The following is a 6,013-nucleotide window of genomic DNA, read 5'->3' as shown; positions in this document are numbered from 1 at the left end:
TACGCTTCCAACGAATGTCAACTACTGCGATCGAGACCTCACATATACACCTTCAAATCACCAGTATATTACTAGAGCGCACACAAGTACCTATATTACTATCAGCAGCGACACCTCTTTACCTCTAATAATAAATAAATAACTAATATTTTTATATTAAAGAATATATTTTCTAATTAAAGAATAAACAAAAAAATTGAATGATACCAAAAACTATTTTGCAAGTAAAAACTAATTACTAAAACCATAATAATGCCAGCCAAACTTCTTCAATTTTATATTTGATATTTGATTTTAACCCATTATAGCTCTATATGCTGATCACTAAAACAAAAACATATGCATATCCACACATTTAAAAATTAGTTTTTTAATATTTTTTTATTTTGTGTACATAACATATTTTTCTTTTATATTTATTTAATATTCTCTAAGCGGCTTAAATATTTTTTGAACGAGTCATAATGAAAAAATTACTGATAAGGGCAATGTTTGCATACTAAAAAACAATTTGTTGCTAACTGGCACACTTTATATCATTACACCATCACTAAAATCGTTTCGTATAAACTTTAGATGTGGTACGAATGAAGTCACAGTATTGTGAACATTTTTTGTAGCTGCTTAATATTTTGGCCTTAAAAATACAACCAAAATATAATTCAAAATTACCGCCTTTGGCCTTGATGTACTACATTCTCTGTGTTCAAATTAAAAATAAGACAAAAAAAAATGTTATGATGAAAACAAATGAAATCCCAATCACAATGGAGCAAATAAAAACATTTAGTTTCATGAAAATTCAAAACAACAAAAACTATAATACAATTTGAATTCGTCACGTGTTTTCAAAAAAATGTTTCCACAGTGAGAGTTTCAGCCTCTGTAAATATAGTACATATAAAGATGTGCTGCTCACCACTCTTATGACATCGTACTTCTTAAAGACATTCCCTCTCACTTGATTGAGACCAAATATTTTCCTTTTGGTTTTGTGTCGCATTTCTTCTCGCAGTAGTCAAAAAAAATTGATTGGTGATTAAATGATTCTGGACAAATCATGTTCATATAAACTAGCTAAACGGAAGATTTAACCTAACAAGTGAAGACGTTGTGCTGAACCATGAAGAAAACCAAAAGAAGATTAACGTAAAAAAATATATAAGTATGAATTGTTTACGTTTTAATTGTCAAATAAGTGATGAGTGATTTGACTTTGCAATAACACAAGAGCGGTGAGTTCATAGTGTAATTACTCTAGACGTTCTAGGTGGACGAATTCTAATTACGCAAGAGCTTAAAGATGTTTACTCTAGTAGTGAAATTAGCCAAATAAATAAGACCACGTAATTTCTTCATATGTTTTTCGTCTCAGCTTCATTGAGCTCGATAAATACTCCCAACAAAAATAGTCCCTACCTCCTGTAGCTCGATCCTAACACTAAACTTGATCTCCTGTTCTCCCTTAAGGGGTAACACCACTGTAGAAATTTCAAAAAATTGATTTTTTTTTATAAGCTTAAAAAATTCTTTGAACCTTTTAAAATACAGAACAAAAAGTTTTATACGTTACCGAAGTCTATTTCATAAATATTTTAAGCTTTTAACCAAGCGTTAGTGACTGCTACCTAACGACTTCTCCAAATTTCTAAACTTTAAACGCGTTTTTCTCAAAACACGTTTTCTGAAATTGGCACGCAGCATAACTCAAACAATTTTAAATATTTTTAATCAGATTTTTCACTACGTCTGTATAATAACCTTCTTAAGAGAAGAGCGTAGGGGATTTTCGATAGATTAATTTAAACGATTGTTATAATTATTTAAGTGCCGTTTTTTTAGTCCAAAATAGAGTTTTTTACTTCAAATGCTTGCTAATTCCACAAAAATAAATATTTTTTAAATCCCCTACGTGTTTCTCTAGCTATTCTTATCTAGATTAAGAAAAAAAATATTTCTTTGTTCCAGATTAAAATTTGCACCCTCTGTGCTGCGTGCCGTGGAGCTCCTTCAAGAGAAACCACATTACAAAAATGTCTCCAATGCCGCCATTTTGTAAAATTTTTCGATCAAACTTTGTAGTTTTGTATTTTAGTATATAAGTAATAACTTCCCAAATCAGAGTGATTGTTTCCCCTTTCCTTCTATACAAAAAAATTCTTTAAAAATCGTGTTTATTTTACGCGTGTACAGTGGTGTTACCCCTTAACTAAACAATACTTATAAACCTGAGTGGCACTTTTTATTTCTTATACGCTAAAGCCCCTCTTCGTCCATTCGACGGCGCATATTTTAACTTTATGTACAGTCTCTTCCGATGTAAAATAAATTTCGATTTTAACGAATGGTAATACAAAACAGAAATATAGTTGGAATGAATTTTTTTTATTATAATCTGATAGATAATTTCACATTTATTTTTTGAATATGATACATATGTCCCCCCGTTCGGCTAAGAGTTAAGTGGACCATTCGATTAACCCAATTTTTGGCTACTTTTTCAATAAATCTGGCCGTATGGCGTCAATGGTTGCTTGAATATATCGATTATTAAGCGATTATGGTTGCGCCGTCGATATTTAATGTAAAACATACTGCCGAAAATAAAGACAAAACAAGCAAACTATCAAAACATTGTAAACATGTATCGATGTTATATCAAGTCTTGGCTAACAGAGCTTTGAGAAAACTTGGAACAGAAGTAATACAGTCGAACTTCGATAACTCGAACTATGACATGCCACAAAAAAAAAATCGAGCTATCAAGATTTCGAGTTATCAAATATAATATACATACATATGTACATACATACATAAAATCATTGGTTTTTGAATATGACCGCAAAATCTTGAACGAATTTGTAACTACCTCGTTTGAAACTGGTTGCAGCATATCATCTTGCAAATCATCTTCTATATCACTTTCACTATCATGCTCAAATTCAGATTTAGATCCCAATAGCTCCACAATATCTTCACCTGTGGGAAACTCTGAAGTAACAATATCGTCATCCACCTGCATAAAATCATGCATGTTTGATAAACTTTAATCTCTGTTGGATGTCTTTAGGATGGGCTGAGCAGTTGTCAATAAAAATTAGAATATTTCTTCCGGCTTTTCCAAATTGCTTGTCTAAGTTAAGAAGCCATTCTTCAAAAAAGGCTCCCATCATCCACGCCTTTGAATTTGCGCTTTCCTCTATGGCATTTCTGGTGTTATCTGGAAGACATTTAAAGAATAAACCCGTCTCGTCTGCATTGAATACGTCCCGTGCTTGATAACCTTCTAATAAATGAGGTAAAACATCACGTTGCCATCTCATATAGTCTTCTTCGCTTACATCATTACTCTCACCACACGCCTTTTTATGACATATACCAGATCTTAACTTTAGGTGCCAGCTTGCACATTTATTTTATGAATGTACATACCTTCGTTTCCAATTATCGAGCCAACCAGTGCTTGCCTTGAAATTCGGTTGTTCTAATTTTTGACTAAATTCCAATGCTTTTTCTTTAAGTAATCCTCCGGATATAGGCAAATTCCGTGTTCTTGCCGATTTAAACCATTCTACAACTGCTTTGTCCACATATACGTATGTTGGCTTTTTTAGTCTCTTTGAACTCCCACTTGCCCACCACTTTCGATTGCAGTAATAACCGTTTGTTTATTTTTTAAAATAGTTGACACTGTATTTGCCGGAATAGCATACTTTACAGCTACATCTTTTTTTCGCGCACCCATTTCTACTTCCTTTATTAGTTTAAATTTTTCATCAATAGATAAAGTTTTTAAACAACGTTTTTGATGACATGTCAACAGAGTTTATTTTGGCGTAACAACTACTAATAAAATACCTGTGGACTTAAACAGTGCAGCAACCCAACTGCTGACATCTGTTTGCTATAAAATAAGCAACACGTAATAAGGGGATTCCTTCGGAAATTCGACTTATCAAAGCTGGCGCCAAATATTCTGTTCGAGTTAACAAGATATTCGAGTAATAGAAGTCCGAGTTATCAAGTAAAAATTACACACAATATCGAAGTTCGACTTATTGAGGTTCGACTGTATTTCATATATTTGTTACGTAGTTTTGTATGCAACATTGGAATTACATACTTCGTGTACGAAATTATTTATACTTCGTGTGCGAAGCTATTTACGAAATTTCTTTAACTAAATTCATTTTCTTTTTCTATCCATCCCCTCGAATTTCAGATTTTTTTTTCAGTAAATGAGAACGCAACGCTTTAAATTTCTTTGATTCGGATGTAATGCAGCAATCATTTATTTTTAATGTTTTCATAATATTTTTTAATAAAAAGTGTAACGTATTTTTCATTCCACGTCATGTAATTATTTAATTTTATTTAATGATGGGCCAAACGTAATTTGGTTATTGCTAAGTTTACGAAAATAATGAGAATTAAAAAAATTATAACTATTATATTGTATATATGATAATTATGATAATAGTAATTAATGATAATACTTAACTATATTCATACATACAACGATAAGCTTAAGCAACGTTTTCGTTTGATCTTTTTTTACATTTTGTTATCATGCGATTTCTTTTCTACTCGCCGACTTTAGTTTATTTTATATATTCGTGCTATCATTTAATATAATAATCTTTATACATATGTATTTTAATGCAAGAGGTTTTTTTGTTTTTTGCATTTTGCATTTTGCTTTAGTGGTTTCGTAGTTTATTATTTTGCTTTCTAATTTATGTATATACAACAATATTCACAAAATTATATCAAAGTGTAAATTGAACTTTCTAGCGGCTTGGAAAATATTTCAATAACCGATCTCTTAGATATTGTAACTGCAAATAAAATTCCAAAGAAATTATTATTTTTAAATTTTTAACTGAAAAGTGATGCTATATAATCATTATATTTCACACATTAGTTTATGTATCATGTCATATACTAAGCATGTATTTCAGTTGTTTTCAACTACGATGTGTTTAATTTTACGATTTCCCTATTTGGGAGTATAGAGTGAGTTGAAATACTTGCATTTATGTAAATAATTTTTAATACCTACGTAAATATGTATTGTATATGTATATTTAAGTAATACGAATACGTATGTACATAAATTGATGTGGACGTTTATGTATGTGTGATAGACTTCCATCAAACCCAAATAAAAACTGGTTCTTTCGTTTTTTCCATGTATCCACAGCATAGATAGTTTAGGCAATATAATCGATATATAATCGAAATTCTTGTCTGCCCGTCAATTAATGTATACAAAAAAACCAGCAGAATAAAAAAAATCGAAATGCATTCACCATTAAGTATTATAAGCAATCAACTAAACTCTGATATTTCTACCTATCTAACTAATAATTACTTAACTTTATTAAAATGCTAAGAAGTTTTTTTTTATTCAAAGTAAGCTCACTCTAAGCCGATACTGATATTGCCTTTATAAACGTAAAATATTGTAGCATTTTTGTTAATTATTATTTTTTAAAACTTTCTAAGTTTTTAGTAAAACGTCTTTATAATCTGTGATATTTAGTAATAAATTCTGGCACACCGTAGTATGTAGTGGTCTATGTAGTAGCACTTATTCGGTGCCCGCCGCAATTGACGCTGCACAAGAACAAGTTGGTGGAAAACAAGTTGCAATCAATTAATTTCATTTCATCATATCGATTTATTATTGAACATGTCATAATCAATCAATGATTTTTTTTTAATATGTTTTTTTTTTAACTAAATTAATCCGGACAAAATGTGACAATGATGAGTTATGTATACATACAATTGAGTGTGATTATACTCTTATACAATATTTATGTTTTATTACAATAATTTTCCACCTCTATTTGCATTGTATGTTATTGCATATTGCATATTGCATAATAAGCATATTCTTATTTGAATTTAATCACATTTGTGTAGTGAATGAAAACATTTTTGAGGAAAACAGAAGTCTAGGGCCACAAATATTCAGTTCTATTCCTTTAAAACAATTATCTTGTAA

This window comes from Anastrepha obliqua, chromosome 3 (genome assembly GCF_027943255.1).
Source record: "Anastrepha obliqua isolate idAnaObli1 chromosome 3, idAnaObli1_1.0, whole genome shotgun sequence".
Classification (NCBI taxonomy): Eukaryota; Metazoa; Arthropoda; class Insecta; order Diptera; family Tephritidae; genus Anastrepha; species Anastrepha obliqua.
This window is presented reverse-complemented; position numbering follows the sequence as displayed.